At 39.8% G+C, this 17,565-nt stretch overlaps 1 long non-coding RNA gene across 1 annotated transcript; it reads right to left on the reverse strand.

The window, feature by feature from the left end:
- Positions 1 to 276: 276 nt before the first annotated feature.
- On the reverse strand, positions 277 to 15,516 carry LOC141491227 (uncharacterized). The gene is made up of 3 exons (XR_012469536.1): positions 15,318 to 15,516; positions 8,378 to 8,510; positions 277 to 872 (listed from the first exon to the last, which is right to left on the reverse strand). It is a non-coding gene; the product is annotated as an uncharacterized LOC141491227 (long non-coding RNA).
- Positions 15,517 to 17,565: the final 2,049 nt, after the last annotated feature.

The following is a 17,565-nucleotide window of genomic DNA, read 5'->3' on the forward strand; positions in this document are numbered from 1 at the left end:
TCAGGTAAAAGCTAGTGAAAAGAAAATCCATCCCATCCAAAACCATGGACTCTTAACCTATCCAGAGAATCAGAGAGTGTCCACAGACCATAAGATAAAGATACTGAACCTAACAAGAATAGGCTAGGAGAGGCTGAGTCCCTTGCTCTATTGAAGAGTCAACTCTGGGATTTGAATACAAGTCCTCTGATGCTGAATCCAATTCTCTTTTCACTTCATGAAATTATTTAATCACCCCAAAGCAGTGTCAAGCCAAAGGTCTTGTTCATTGTTCCACATGACCCCCAGACCCAGCTCTGGGATTCACTCTATTTATTTATTTATTCATTTATATAATTATGTATCCAAGCATTTATTAAATTTTCCAACTACATGGAACAGTAGTTTTCAACAATCATTTTTTTGCAAAGTTTTGAATTTTGCATTTTTCTTCTTCCCTGTCTTCCTTCCCCTCTGTCAGAAAGCAATCTAATATAGGCTGTACATGCGTAGCCATGATAAACAGAGATTCATATTAATCAAGTTGTGAAAGAAGAGTCATATACAAATAAAAAAATTAGAGAGGAAAAAAGACATAATACGTAAGACAACTTTTAAAAATTGAATATAATAATCTTTGGTCTGCATTTAAACTCCGCAGTTCCTTCTCTGGATTTGGATAGTATTTTCCATCACAAGTCTTTTAGAACTGTCTTGATTATTGTACTGCTGAAATGAACAAGTTCATCAAGATTGATCATCACCCAATGTTGTTGTTAGTGGGTATAATGTTCTTCTGGTTCTGCTCGCTTCACTATGCATCAGTTCATGCAAGTGTTTTCAGACTATTCTGAAGTTCTGTCCCTCAGGAATTCACTCTCTTCAGAGAAAACCTAAAAGAAATAATAGAATCATCCAATGTTTGGATCCATATATGGGACAAGACCAAGATGGGGTACACTGGGGGTCTGCTAAAAAATGAGCAGCCAGGACCAGGGCTGAGGAGATATGGAAACAGAAAAGGCGACAGAGAAAAAAGCAACCCTCCTTGTTTGCTACCTCTAGTCAGTCCCCCCCCCCCTTATTTCTGAGTCAATTCAAAAAGTCCCTATCTTCCTCCACTCATTCATTCACTCTGTCCTTTTTTCTCTCTTTTCCTTTCTCCCAACTCAAAGTTGAGGGAAGATTAGTCTTCACGGTAATATGGCTGATAAGGATATGTCACATTTATATAATGATCTGTGAGAGTGTGTGTGTGTGTGTGTGTGTATGCATATACACGTGTGTGTATGTATAGGGAAAATAAAGAGGGGGAGAAGGGGGAGAGGAGAGAGAGAGAAGGAGGAAGAGAGGAGAGAGAGAAAGACAAAGGCAGGAAGAAGAGAAAAGAGAGAGAGGAAAGAGGAAGAGAGAGAAAAAAAGAGAGTGGAGGGAAGAGAGGGAAAAAGGAGAGAGGGAGAAAGGCAGAGAGAGAGAAGGGGAAGAGAAGACAGAGACAGAGGAAGAGATGAGAGAGAAAGAGAGAAAGGGAAGGAGAAGAGACAGAGGAGAGAAGGAGAGAGAGATAAGGGGAAGGGGGAAAGGGAGAGAGACAGAGAGAGAGAGAGAGAAAAAACAGAGAGGGTCAGAGAGACAGAGAGAGATTTAAAGGGAGAGTTCCCTTAACATTTTTGTCTGAGGAAATCTACCTTATATATGCTTTGATCTTAGAGTCCAAGTTCAAATCTCAGCTCTGCCTCTTACTGCTTGTATGACCTTGGACAAATCACCTAAGTTCTCTGTAGTACAGAGTCTTCATTTATAGAATGAGACTTATTTATTAACCTTATATAACCTTATTTAGTCACAGGGTTTCTTTTTGGGGTGGGGGGAGAGGAGAGGCATGTAGTTATCTCCCAGACTCCATCAGAGTTCCTTTAGAGCAGGGATGATCTTTTGCCTTTTTTTTTCTGGTTTCTCCAGAGTTTAGCACAGTGTCAGATTTCAGGGAGATGTGCAAATTTAGTTGGGGGAAAATAACTGCAACTTTAATTCTGAAATTCTATTTCATTTATCTACTGAGTTTATATTTCAGTATAATTGATTTCTTTTGTAATCCTCTATAATTTATTTTATGCATGCTATAATACTGTTCTAAGAAAGAGTTTGTAGGTATCCAGCAGACATTGGCCCATGGTACTAAAGAGGCCAAGTACCCCTGACCCAGATAGATACAAGGGATGGAAGAAGGAGGACTTAGTCTCATGGCTTCTTCCCCCAAAACCTCCAATTTAGACTGTTTAGAACTCACCTAGGACTTTCCCTATGGGCACTCAGGTATTCCTCAACCAACCCTATCCCATTCTGCAAAGCACTCTAGACTTTCAACTCAGTTCAATTCAACAAAGCATTGATTAAATGGGTGCCAGGACCTGCCAGGAGATTCAAAGACAGGAGAGAGGTTGTATTTCACTTTGTGGCACCTTCTTCAGGTCCCCAGAAGACCTCCCAGGGGTCTGGCATTGTGAGAATTTCCACCCAAGGGAAGGCATTCAAATGGAGTCAGATCATGCTCCCTGGAGTCCTGAGTCCCTAGTCTGACAGGACCCGAAAGGAATTTTCTAGTTCATTTCCCCTAGGGAAGGCATCTGATGTACTAGATTAGCGAAGAAATACTCTTTCACCTGTAGAAGATAGAATTTCATTGCCTTCCTTCTTGGTGGGGACACCATCCTGGAGCTAGCCACAGGGACTGGCAATGATGATCATTAGGATGGTGGTGGTGGTGGTGGTGAGGGCATTTCTAGACAGCTATAAAGTATGCAAAATTCTTTCCAAATATCTATGTCATTTGACAACTCACAACAAATAATATTAATACCCCCATTTTACAGATGAAGAAAATAAAAGAAAAATTTTATGAATATTTAAATTTTTTGCTCCTCATAACAACCCTGAAGGTTAGGTAGAATCATTGTTTCCACCTTACAGATAAGAAAAATAAGACAGGGAGGTTAAATGACTTGCCTCTGGTCACACAGTCAGATAAGCATCTGAAGCTGGAGCTGAATTCAGGTCTATCCTGATTCAAGATCCAGCAGTCTATCCACTGAGCTACCTTGCTGCCAGCATGAGGCAGAGAGGACAAGATCTTGGACAACTGCTATTGGCCTCCCCTTGGGGAAGGGCTTCCTGGGCAGGGTTCTCCCTGCTCACCCTCCCAAATTCTCCCATCTCTCAACAGGGTTATCAGTCCCCTCATAAGTACCTTCCACTGCCCCAGCTTCCATGTTGAAGATATCATACTGTAAGCAAAGTAGCTTTAGCAAGAGAAACTGGATACCTGGCTTTGCTAGGGAAAATGATCTTGGGTTTTCTTCTCTATATAAGGAATGGATGGGTTAAATCATTCCTCAGAGCTCTTCCAACTCTAACATTTGTAGTCCTGAGATCCCAGCCCACTCTGATGTCTTTTTATTCTAAGTTTCCTTTCAGTTCTAAAGATCTATACTCTAATGAGCTTCCTAGCCCAGTGGGCAGAGTGCTGAACCAATAGTCAGAGAGACCAGTGTTCAAATCCTCAGTCACTGAACTTCTCTATCTCATTTTCTTCATCTGTTTTTGTGTTCTAGCATTCTGAAGTCTCATGTACCTTTTGACTCTGACAAGCTATGTTCTAATGATTCTCCCAATTCTGACATTCTATGGCCTGATGATTCAGTTCTGACAATCTTATTTTTAATGATCTTCCCAGTTCTGATGGTCTATTTTCTTTGGTTTTTGCAAGGCAATGGGTTTAAGTGACTTGCCCAAAGTCACACAGCTAGGTAATTATTAAGAATCTGAGGTCAGATTTGAACTCAGGTCCTCCTGACTCCAGGGCCAGTGCTCTACCCACTGTGCCACCTAACTGCCCCTGATAGTCTATTTTCTAATTATCTTTCTAGCTCTGATATTTTTTGTTCCAATGATTGTCCCAACTTTGACAATCTACCTTCTAATAATCCTCCCAGTTTTGACATTCTATGTTCTATAGTAGCTTCTAGTTTTGACATTCTGTGTTCTAAAGTCTGTTCCAGTTTTGATATTCTGTGTTCTATGGGCCCTCCTAGCTCTAATATTCTATATTCTAAAGGCCTCCCAGATCTGACATTCTATGTTTTAAGATCCCTTCCAAGGGGTGGCTAGGTGGCGCAGTGGATAGAGCACTGGCCCTGGAGTCAGGAGGACCTGAGTTCAAATCCAGCTTCAGACACTTAATAATTACCTAGCTGTGTGACCTTGGGCAAGTCACTTAAACCCATTGCCTTGCAAAAACCTAAAAAAAAAATCCTTCCAGCTTTGAACCTCTATATCTTAAGAACCCTTTCAACCCTGATACTCTAAAGATCTAATAGACTATGAGCCCATGGAAGTATCTCATCAGAAGTCCCAGGCCAAAGTGATTGGATATTTGATGCATAGCTTCATTTAGATTGATGATTAATCTCAGACATGTCTCTGAGGAGCCTAGGACTCTCAGACCCAGGCAAATAGACCACCATTCTAAAGAATTCTGGATGCTTGAAAACCCCAGAAGTGGAGTTCCTCTGGCAGGAGCAGCAAGATGTACAACAGGGGTGAGAAGTTAGAAAAAGGCAGCCAGGGGGAATGATGTCATCCAGTGCTGGCATGTTTCCCTGTTGTTCCTCAATGGGGCTGAATGACATCATCCCTCCCTCGCTGCAGCATCAGCATAGACGCCAGGGTGGGGGACAACATGAAGGGAAGGACCCAGTGGAGATTTCCACAAGGACACAGGAGGTCACTCAGGTCAGAGAATCAAGTGAGCTGTGAACTCATCTGGAAGGGAAAATGTCTCCTGTGCCAAGAATCTTTTGGGGAAAAAATAAGAGGGACCTGGATGAACCCAGGCCAAGACAAGATAGAAGTGACAGAGACAAAGGACTATGGTGAGAAGATGTTGATCTCAGGGTGCCCCCATTCTCAGGGAAAATATTGCATCTGCCCTCAGAGAGGTCTCAGTCTAATTTGAGCCACATAGATCCCATCTTGCAGGTGCCATGTTACTTACTGCCTGGGGGAACATGATCCTAAGTCAATTGGGTCCATTCTTCTGGACCTCGGTTTTCACCCTTGTAAAATGAATCATCTAAGGACTCTCCCATCTCTAAATAGTCCAATTCTATATAATAGTCCAATAGTCCAATTCTAAATAGTCCAATTAATATAGGCTATAAGATCTTGAATGGGTATTGGCTGTGCTGGCTGAGTTTTTCAGAATGGGTAGGGTTTGGGAAGCAGAGAGGGCTCAGGTGTGTGTGTGTGTGTGTGTGTGTGTGTGTGTACATATGTGCATGCTCAAATGAAGGGACCACCTTATGGAGGGCAACAATACCAATAAAGGCACAAAATGTCCACCTGACTAGGGCAGAAGTTGGAGATAGAGCTAGAGTTGGGCCTTGGCCTATTGCCTTTGGGGCCTACAGATCAAAATTGACTTTAATTGGGAGGTGAGGGGAGCCAGAGGTAACAGCTCCAGTGAAGTCAAGAGATCAATACATCCTTTTCAGAAGTTCTATCAATGATCAGAGATAAATGATGACAGAAGCAGTGGCCATCAAAATGCCCTAGAATTGGGTATTTTCTTCTCTCCTTTTCAGCTTCCTTGTGCATGTTGTCTTCTCCTGCTAGATTGTAAGGTCCTTGAGGTTAAAATTTTTCTTAGTCATATTTGTCTCCTTAGGCTTAACATAGTGCTTGGTATATAGTAGGTGCTTAATAAATATTTGTTGATTGGCTAAATTGATAATAGCTAGAGGACAGCTAGGTGGCACTAGGTGGACACTAGAGGACAGCTAGGTGGGCAGAGCACTGGTCCTGGAGTCAGGAGGATCTGAGTCAGTTCATATCTGGACTCACACACTTGATACTTACTAGCTGCGTGACCTTGGGTAAGTCATTTAACCCCCATTGTTTGATTTTTTTAAAAAAGAGAGTAAAGAAAAAATGATAGTAGCTAATGGCAGAAATGGCATCTGTCTTGGAACTGAAAATATTCACTGATCTTAGATACACAGACATGGAGTAAGAGTAATTCAAGTAAAGGAAACATCATATGGTAATACTATGAATTCTAGAAAAGTACTAATCCTCAGAGTCCAACAAAGAACCAAAAGAAACTTCAGAAGGGTTCCAGGGAAGGAGAAAGATTATCTCCTGAGCCAGGAGCTGAGATTTGCCTCACTACCATCGTACTTCAAGTTCAAACCAATTCTTCCCATGGATATTGTGTGTATTTTTTTTGAGAGGGGGCTGCTCTGGGGCAGCTAGGTGGTGCAATGGATAGAGAACCCACCCTGTAGTCAGGAGGACCTAAATTCAAATCTGACCTCAGACTCTTAATTACCTAGTTGTGTGATCTTGGGCAAGTCACTTAACCCCACTGCCTTGCAAAAAGCGCCCCCCCCCAAAAGAGTATGTGCTCCAGGTCTGAGTGCAAGTATTTTTACTATAGAAGAAAGAGTATATTCTTTTGTCTTAGTAGATGTTTTATGATCAGTTCTCTGATATAAAAAAATTTACAAACACATTTTTCATTTAATCTGAAACATTAACATTTTCTCCATCACTTCCTTTAACAATAACTCAATCTCTGATTTATGTTTTCCAGTTTACTTTATGGGCGGGGGCTGCAAGGCAATGGGACCAGATGACTTGCCCAAGGTCACACAGCTAGGAAATTATTAATTGTGTGAAGCCAAATTTGAACTCAGGTCCTCCTGACTTCAGGGTCAGTACTCTATCCACTGCATCACCTAGCTTCATGGAAGATTTACTTTTTTTTGTTAGATTTTTTTTGCAAGGCAGTGGGGTTCAGTGGCTTGTCCAAGGCCACACAGCTAGGTAATTATTATGTGTCTGAGACTGGATTTGAACTCAGGTACTCCTGACTCCAAGCCAGTGCTCTATCCACTGTGACACATAGCCTCCCCGAAAATTTACTTTAAATGTAAATTCTTTCAAAGAAAATTTAACATTCAACTCTTGCCAACCATTTTAGCTAGCCTCAGCATATGCTTATTGCTGTATTTTCTAAGTAAATTACACCTTCTAAAAACTAATTGAGGGTACTGAGTGATTGTTCATGAGAAGCACATGGGTAGAGGCTCAGAGTGACAATGCTGGAAAGAATAGTCTCAGGGTTATCCTTAGATCCCTGAGGACAGCATCACTGGCCATCTGTGTGTATCTCTGGGGATTCCAGTCAATGAGTGCAAGTGTAATTTGGCATAGTAGTTCCAGAATGGAGTGTTCCAACCTTTTCTATATTGGTGTAGTGGAAAGAGCGCCAAATTTAGAGTTAAAAAAATCAATTCAAATCTTACCTCTGACACTTATTGTCTATTGTTCAGTCATTTCAGTTGTGCCTGACTCTCCATAACCCCATTTGAGGTTTTCTTGACAAAGGTACTGGAGTGGTTTCATATTTCCTTCTCTAGTTCATTTTATAGATGAGGAAACTGAGAGAAACAGGATAAGTAACTTGTCCAGGGTCACAGAGCTAGTAAGTATCTGAGACCGGATTTGAACTCATGCAGATGAGTCTTCTTGCCTCTAGGACCACATGCTAATCACTATGGTGCCATTAAGCAGTCCCTAGTGTTGAATTTTAGGCTTCTGGACTTCAGTTTCCCCATCTGTAAAATGAGAAGATTGGACTAGATTATTTTTAAGATCCATTCTGGCTCTAAATAAAACTCTTATGAACCTATGCCAAGGTCAAAGATCAACTGAACAAACACATATTAGATCATCTATCAGAGGGATTGCCCTAGGGATCCTACATTGGATGGAAAATTGATCCCTTGGGGCGGCTAGGTAGCGGAAGTGGATAAAGCACTGGCCCTGGAGTCAGGTGTGCCTGGGTTCAAATCTGACCTCAGACAATAATTACCTAGCTGTGTGGCCTTGGGCAAGCCACTTAACCCCATTGCCTGGCAAAAATCTAAAAAAAAAAAATTGTTCCCTTACAAGTGGGGGGGTGGGGGGGAGGGAAAAAGGGAGTTGTGTCTTGGGCAGGAAGGAATGTCTCTCCCTGTCTGTTACTGTTCACCTTGGACTTTGAATTAAACATGATAACCACCTTTTCTGCTGATGGCTTTGGGAAATGAACATCTAGTGATTTCTTCATTCTAACTATAAAAAGATTTGGGAAAAATATTAAAATATTGAAAATATTTATAACCATAAAAATATATAATATATAATAAAATATAATACTAAATATTAATGTATTAAATATATGGTATTAAATATTAATATAATAAATATATAATAATAAAAATATTAAAATCCCCCCAAAACAGAGGTGGAGGCAAGGCTTCAAGGTTATTAGATTATCAGGAGAATCATGAACCTGCAATACACTATCCTTCAAGGACAGGGCTTGAATCTCCTTTTCTCCCAACCACTACCATGATTGCTGTGGAAATTCCAGTCAATGACTTGTCCTCTGTTCCTTCTCAATTGTTCAAGAGAAGTGATGAAATCTGAAAATCAAAGAATATATGAGGTGATTAAAACAGGGGGGAGACTCAGGAAGAAATTCTGCTCCCCCAGACTGAGGAGTTAGGGAGCAGGTATTCTGTCAAGCAGAGTTAGATCCCCCACCAGAGAGACAATGCTATACATGGTTGAGTGTGACTGGATCCTAGAATTGGCTCTGACACTTAACCTTGTAATCTCTGGGCAAGTCACCTTTCTGAACTTCAGTTGCTCATTTATATAATTTGTACAGCTCATTTGCAGTAATTTGTAAATGGTCAGTAGAAAGAATTCTGAGTTTGGAGCCTAAGGATGTAGGCTAAAATCACAACCCTGCCACTTATTCACTGTATGACTGTAAACAATTTATCTAACTACTCTGGGTCTCAGTTTCCTCATCTTTGAAAAAAGTGCAGGTAGAACTAGGTGACCTCTAAGGTCCCTTCAGAGTCTAAGACTATGAGCCATAAACAAGCTTCCTGTAACAAAGAATTGTGAGTAAGGATTGCTGTAACTTGTCTATCATTTTTTTTGCTTCTATTCAGATCCTCAGAACTTAGTACAGGTTCAAGCCCATAGTGAGTGTTTAATCAACATTTGTTGCTGATCTTCAAACTGCTGAGAACCAATTAGCAGAAACCCAGAAACCAAAGGATGCCCTTCTATTGGGGAATGAAGAAGTTGTGGGTGTATTAACATAATTGGAAATTCCCATGCTGTAAGAAATTATAAGGGTGCAGAGGTCAGAAAAGAGTAATATGAGCAGATGCCAGACAAAGGAAGAAGAACCAGGAACACAAGAAAAAAATGATTACAGCTGTATAAATGCTGCCTAAAGAAAGCAACCAAGCTTGGCCCCAGAGAAAGGGTGAGAAAATACTCCTCCCTCATTTCTTTGTGGAGGCAGGAGAATATAGGTGTGGACTATTGTGTGGACTTTTGTTGATTGTTTCAGCTGAATTGTTTGTTTTTCTTTTTTCTTTCTTTTTTGTGATGTGCTGCAAAAACACAGTTGACTGAGGAGGAAGGTGGGAGGAATATATTCAAAAGTCAATATGAATAAATAAAATATTTTAAAAAGGAAAATAATAAAATCAATATGAGGGTGGGGAGGGCAGTGTGATATAGTAGATAGAGAATCAGGCTAAGAGTTAGAAAAATCTGGCCATGTGACTCCAGGGCAAGTCATTTAAATTCTGGGTTCTGGGAAACTCTCTAAGACTTGAAGAAAATTTGCCAAATTACAAAGGTCGAGCACATTTGTTTATCAGGAACTCTTCATATCAATAAAATCTCAGGTCCATTCTTATCCAACAATATTTCTTTTCTAAATAAAGAAAAAATAATTTCAAAATGTGAGCTGTTGATTATTACAGCCCAAAAAGAAGGAAGCATTGCAAGTGGACATGGATCATGGACCCTTTCCCAAGAGGATGGGAGAGAAATTCCTGAACCCCTATAAACTCTGTCCTTGGTCCTGGCCTCCTGGCACAGACACACACACACACACACCAAGTAAAAAGGTAGTAATGAAAGGTCTGATCCCTTCACAGGGACTAGCTATCCCAGTCAATTCCAATCTTTTCTACTGGTTAAAATGACATTTGGAAGCCTGCTTCAACAAGTAGGAAGACCTTAGTTTTGTAAGATGGCCTCACATATTAAAACCAATGTGGAAAAGGATCTCTTGTTGAAATGGAACACCCCCATTCTCTCCACTATGGAATCTGAGGATATTAGAGTTGGAAGAAACCTTAGAGACCACCAACTCCAATACAACCTTATTTTACAGCATAGGAAACCAAAGAACACTGAGATAAAGTGACTTGGTTACCCAACACCAGTGAGTTACGCATGATTAGAAGAAGACCAGTTGCATCCCTTTTAATCCAGTACTCTTGCCATTTTGAATTATCTTTGTAATGTTGACTGAAGATAGTCATGGATCATGGGAGGCAGTGGGACTACAGAGGATTACAGAATCTTATGAGTTGAACAGTAACTCAGAAACTACATAGTCTGACCTGAGCAAGAACTCCCTGAGGGTAGATTCAAGAAAAGATTATCTAACTCTTGCTTGTAAATCTCCAGTGAAAGAGAAGCTCACGACTTCCTGAAGTAGAACACACTACTATTCAAGAAAGAGGGAAAAGGAAAGAGAAAGGAAGAGGAGAGAGGGAGAGAGACAGATAGAAACAGACAGAGAAGACTGATATATAAAACAAAAAAAGAGGATAGATTATAGAAAAATAAAGATAAATAGAAAAATGATTGATATCTACAAATAGATATGAGTAGTTAAATAGATGGATAGATAGATGATAAAGAAATATGATAGAAAGTTAAATGGATAAATGACAGCAAAAGTATAGCTAGATAGAGAATTGGGAGACAGATGAGAGAGAGAGACAAAGGGAGAGAGAGAGAGAGAGAGAAAGAGAGACAGAGAGACAGAGAGACAGAGAGACAGAGAGAGAGAGGTTTCAGGGCCACCTCTAAACCATCTATGCCATACCATTTCTGTGTTGATTTCTCTCATTAGAACATAAGCACCTTAAAAGTAGGGACTATCTTTTTACTTGCATTTGTATCCTCAGAGGTTAGCACAGCAAACATTTAATAACTGATATATCTATCTATAAATAAGTGTTTTCAGACAAACAGTGTTTTAGACTCAGTTTCCTAATCTATTCTCATTTTTATTTTTTTTATTTTTGGAAGACAAATGGGGTTAATTGACCTGCCCAAAAGTCACACAGCCAGTGAGTATCCTCCTGACTCCAAGGCCATGTTCTATCCACTGTACTAACTAGCATCCCCCACTCCTATACTTACAAAATCGATTTTTTAAGTCCCAGGCAGATTTCACAGTTTTCCCTAAGAAATTCCATTGAATTAAATTCAGAGCAAAATTCTAGCCAGTTGAGATCTTTTGGAATTCCAATTCTATCATCTAGTATATTAGCACTCTCTCTCAGCTTTGAAACATCTACTCATTTGATCAGAATGCCCACTATACCTTTATCAATAAATAGGTAAAGGCTCCGAGTCAGGAGGGACTGAATTCAAATCTGTCCACAGACATTTGATAATTACCTATCTGTGTGATCTTGGGCAAGTCACAACCCCATTGCCTTGCAAAAAAAAAATAATGATGATGATGATGATGATGATGATGATGATGATGATACATAGGTGAAGTATTACAGGACAGCTAAGAGGCATAGGAGATAGAGCACTGCACCTGAAATCAGGAAAACTCATATTCCTACATTCAAATCTGGCCTCAGTTCAAAACCAGTCTCAGATACTTCACTTACTAGCTGTGTGACCCTGGGCAAGTCTTTTAATCCTATTTGCCTCAGTTTTCTCATCTACAAAATGAGCTAGAGAAGGAAATGATAAATACTCAAGTCTTTGCCAAGAAAACCCCAAATGAAGAGTCAGACATGACTGAAAACAACAAAACTGTGTTAGGAAGCTTTTTCTTATAAAAAGTCTAAATTTGCCCCTTTAAGACTTCCCCATTTTGTTCCTGCTTCTGGCTTCTGGGGTTGACAAGAGCAAGTCTATTCCCCTAAGTCTTCGCCCAGTTACACATTGCCAACTCCTTCACAATTCGTTCTCAAATGGCCGGTTTGGAGGTTACTACCTCTCTAGACACCCTGCATTTTACCAAAGTCCTCCTCTTGGACTCAAGTGAAGGCAAGACTAAACACAATACAGTAAGTCAATGAACATTTATTGTTGGTCTTCATGTTTAATTCTTTGTGACCTCATATGGCATTGTTGTCCTGATAAAGATTTCTTTTTCCAGTGGATTAACTCAAACAGAGCTTAAGTGATTTACTCAGGGTCATAGGGCTAGTGAGTGTCTAAGGCCAGATTTGAACTCCGGTTTTCCTGACTCAAAGTCCAGTGTTCTATCCACTAAACCACCTAGGAAAATAAAGGCAAAAGTGAGTTCTCCGCCTTGTAATGCTCACAATACATCACATATGGACTGACAGAGCAAAGTAAAATAGGACTCCTTCAATCAACAAACATTTATTAAGTAACTGCTGTGCTCCTGGTTCTATGCTAAGCACTTGGAGATACAAAGACAAAGATGAAATAGTCCTTGTCCTCAAGTTCACATTCTTCTTTATGCAGCCCAATTTCACACTGGCTGTTTGGAGGGCCACTGTTACCTTGTAGTCCACTAAGAACCTCAAATCTTTTTTCAGACAAACTGCTATCCAGACTTACTTTTCTCATCTTATTAAGTTGATTTTTAAAATTCCAAGCAGTTGATTTTTAAAATTCCTTCTGATCAAATTCAGTCCAACAATCTAACCTGCTGAGATTTTTTTTTTTTGGATTCCAACGCTATTTCAATGTTTTAACCTTCCCTCCCAGTTTTCTGCCATTTGAACATTTGATGAGTCTTATACCACCTTTGGAGCAGTTATATGGCACAGGAGAGTCAGAAAGAACTGAGTTCAAAACCAGTCTCAGATACTTCACTTACTAGTTGTGTGACCTTGGGCAAGTCACTTCACCTTATTTACCTCAGTTTCTTCATCTGTAAAATAAACTGGAAAAGAAAATGAATAGGATCTCTGCCAAGAAAAATTTTAATGGCATCATTAAGAGTTAGCATCAATTGAACAACAACCATCTTCACTTTTGGCAAAGTCATTAAAAAAAACAGCAGAGCACCCAGTACAGAGATCCCTGAAGCATTTCCCTGGAGATTTCCGTCCAAGTAATTTCAAACCATAGATTAGGACATTTTGTGTCTGGACATTTATCCAGGTCCAACTTAACTGTTCTCTTAGCCAGCCCATTTTTCTTTATCTTTTCCACAAAATTAGGAGAGGCTGTGCCAAATACTTCACAAAACTCTAGGTGTACTACATCATCTGATTAATCTACTAACATTTTATAAGTAAGAAAGAGAGAGAGAGAGAGGAAGGAAGGAAAGAAGGAAGGAAGGAAGGAAGGAAGGAAGGAAGGAAGGAAGGAAGGAAGGAAGGAAGGAAGGAAGGGAGGGAGGGAGGGAGGGAGAAGAAAGGAGAAAAGGAGGGAAGGAAGGAAGAAAAGAAGGAAGGAAGGAAGGAAGGAAGGAAGGAAGGAAGGAAGGAAGGAAGGAAGGAAGGAGAGAGGGAAGGTGGGCAGAAGGGTAGGAACAAAAAGAAAAAAATAAACAAAAAGAGAGGAAAAGAAGATAGAAACATAGAATAATTTTGTTGCTATTGTTTTAAATTTAAATTTCACATACATATATGATAAACGTTTACATCTTATAGTTATTATGTATTACTCATATATAAAATTTAACATGATAGCTGCAAAATTCATGTATATATGGATGTATCACAAATGTAAATAAGTGAAATTCAGAGTTTCACCTACAGTCCTTGTTTTTGTCCTTCATGTAATGGAATGTAAACAGTTTGCTGATGAGTGTTACACTGACATTGTTTGTTTTTAAAGAGTGAGAAAAGAGTTGGCAGGTGTAGACATTGTGTAAACCTTACTTTATGAGGCCCTTCCCTCATGGCAGAGAACAGTGCCAGGTCAGCCTAAGAACATACTTTCCTTTGTCACAGGACTGCGTGGTTTCCAAGGGCACAGTTTCCTCTTTGTGGTGTAGCAGAAATAGCAGCGCACTTGGAGTGAAAGGACTTTAGAGTTCAGTTCCAATAAAAGAAGTCACATAAGAGTCCAAAGTTCCAATCCTGAGCAAGTCATTTCACATTACAAGTCTCAGTTTCCTCAACTGTATCTCTCCACCAACCTCACAGAGTTATTGTGAGAATTTTGTGTTTTGTAAAAACTATAACATTTGAGGCTGTTGTTGGCCACTGGTTAAAGAACAAAGTAAAATTTGAGATGAGAAGGAAGGAAAGAAGGAAAGAAAGAAGAAAGAAAAGAGGAAAGAAGGAAGGAAGAAAGGAGGGAGAGAGGAAGGGAGGGAAGAAGGCTAGAAGGAAAGAAGGAGGATGTGAAAGAAGACTAAAGGAAGGAAGAAAAGAAGGAAAGAAGGAAGGAAGCAGGGAAAGAGGGAAGAGAGAAAAAAGAAAGGCAGGAGTGAAGGAAGGAGGGAAAGAAGAAAGAGAGAAAGGAAGGAATGAGAAGGGAGAGGGAAGATTAGAAGAAAGAAACAAAGGAGGGAAGGAGGAAAAGAAAGAAAAAGAGAAGGACAGAAGGAAGGAAAGAGAAAGGGAAAGAAAACAGGAAGGAAGGAAGGAAAAAGAAGATTGGAAGAAAGGAGGAAAAAAGGAAGGAAATAAAGAGGGAGGGAAGGTGAGAGGGAAGGATGTGTAATAGAGAGAAAAAGAAAGTAAACAAAGTTTCAAATGTTTGGTAAAGAAAATTCCCTACAATGCATTATATCAAGGAGTCCAAGTTGTCATTCTCAGTATTCATCCAGTCTCATTTGGGAGCTGAGGGAAAGACAAATGAGAAAACACACTGTGGTCAAAACTGCTTCAGAGGTAAGCAGTTAGAGTAAGTAAGGAATTCATTTTCATATGAGAAATTTTTTATATAGGACATGATTTTTAATTTTATTGATAGCTTTTGCTTTTCTATCACCTTTCCAAATATTATTCATACATATATATATATATGATTATATATGTATGTATGAAACAATTATGTGTTGGTTCTTATCTTTCATTATTGAAGAAGACCAAACTGACATCTCTATGCTTGAGACAAATCAATGTGTCCGACTGTGGCTGATCAACCCAATACGAGTTTGGAATATGCTAACACGGATCAGGCAAATAGTCCATGAGAACACCTGGGGTGTTTAGACTTACATATATCATGTTTCCTTTGAGCTTCTCCCATTCCGTCTTCCTCATAGAGCCCAGTCCCCTTGCTGAGGAGGGCACACCATGCTGGGCAGTCCTGTGCCAGGGTCTCCCAAGCTATAAAATCAGTTTTAAAGTTCCTCAATGAGACCTTCAGGGTGTCTCAGTATTACATCTTCTGACTCCCCTGTGAATGCTTGCCCTGTGTGAATTCTCCATAGAATAATCTTTTTGGCAAGTATACATCTGGCATTCTAACAATGTGTCCAGCCAATCATAGTTGCACTCTCTGTAGTAATAGTGAAATGCTAGGCAGTTTAGCTCAAGAAAGGCCCTCAGTGTCTGGTATCTTCTCCTGCCAGGTGCTCTTCAGAATTTTCCTAAGACAGTGGAATGGAATGGAAATGATTCAGTTTCCTGCACAACAGCTCTGCAGACCTTCAGTTTGGTAGTCAGTCTAATACACCTATGTGTATATGTGTATACACATACCCCACCCCCAATACTATTCCTAGGGAACCATGCTTGGTAACAAAGAATAATAAAAAAAGGGAAAAGGTCATTCAACAAAAATTACCAGCATATCAACCAAGAGCTACTGTGTATTATAATATTCCTTTAAAAAGAAAGAAGGAAAAATTGGATAGACTATTAATGCCAGAAATCTGTTTTCTGTATCCAATAGAGATTCATTTTGTGTTATACATGAATCATTGAAAGCAGAAATTCTTCACTGGACCAATGGGAAGGAGGGGGAGAGAAAAGAGAATTTTGACATAGGACCTGTAAGTGTCCCCATCCAAGGTTTGTTTGCAGCATGGCAGCATATCTTGTATCCAAGGATAATAGGATTTGGAGTTGGAAAGGACCTTAGAGACAATATGATCCAAATCCTATTAAAGAGGAGGAAACTGGGTTGAAAGGGGAAGATCCTTGCCAAGCTTCCACAGGCATTGAAAAGCAAAGTCCATGTTCAAATCTAGGTCTCTGGACTACAAATTTAGTGTTCTTGTTATCAAACCATAATGGTAACTGATGGAGCCCAGCCCCAACTTTGTATATGTTTCTAGACCTGGCCCAAATCCCATTTTTTTTTCACAATCTCACTAATGGCTATAATTAAACAGGTATAAAACTGTGATGAACACAGGGCAGGAGACCTAGCTCACCCAGCCCTCACCACAGAAGGGAGGCCTAGCCCCACATGAATCAGCCTCACTACAGCCTACAAGAACCCAGCCCACTGCCCTTGGCCAGGGTGGGCCAGGCAACCTGAACAGTAATTAGCAATGGGGAAGTGGAATGAGTTAAGGAGAGCCATTAACTATCCATTAAAGGTACTGAGAGTCCGGTGTTTCAGGATTTGTGGGGATAGTTAGGTATTTGAGGATATTGCCTTGCATAGGTCATCTTCTCCATGATGCCCTCCTTGACCCCTCTCTCCACCCCAGGTGAAAAGGATCTCTCCTTCCTAGTTCTTTCCCTTTGTACTTATCACATAAACCTTTGTATATTAATTATTAGTGCATCTTGAAGTATTTAGAGGACCTCTATATTTGGGGTCAAACAATGTGAGTTCAAAATCTGGTTTAGCCACTTAGCAGCCTTGTGACTGTGGCAAGTCACTTAAGCTCTAATCTATTTATATCAGAATCTCCAATTTGGAAGGGATCTCAGTCACATCTAGTCTAACTGGTCCCTGAACAGGAATTCTCCCTCAAAATGTCTCAAATAAGTGTTAATACATCCTTCACATTATGACCTGAAGTAAGGGAGAAGAGTTGGAATCAGGGTAGCTCATTCCATTTTTGAAAAGTAATAGGTTTTTTTTGGAAAGTAAGTCACATAATGCGTTATTGGAGAAGCAATGAATGGATTGGTCTGACCATTGTGAAAAGCAATTTGAAATTATGTGACAAAAATGTTCCTATCCTTTAATTCAGAGAACTCACTGTAAGAAACCCCAAGGAAGCTAATGACAAGAAAGATGTATACCAGTTATTCATAGTACCACATTTTGTAATAGTGAAGAACTGGGAATGAAGTAGATACCCATTGATTGAGTAATGGCTAAGCAAGTTGCCCATGAATTTGATGGAATTTTACTACATTGTAGGAAAACAGAGAAATATGGGAAGACTTACGTGAACTGATACAAAGTGAAGTAGAATCAATGTGTTAATATTGTATATTGTTCTGGTCCCTTCATCACCCACCCTACCCCCTTCTAGACAGTATAGTGAGTAAATTTATA

Source organism: Macrotis lagotis, chromosome 1, assembly GCF_037893015.1.
Source record: "Macrotis lagotis isolate mMagLag1 chromosome 1, bilby.v1.9.chrom.fasta, whole genome shotgun sequence".
NCBI classification, from domain to species: domain Eukaryota; kingdom Metazoa; phylum Chordata; class Mammalia; order Peramelemorphia; family Peramelidae; genus Macrotis; species Macrotis lagotis.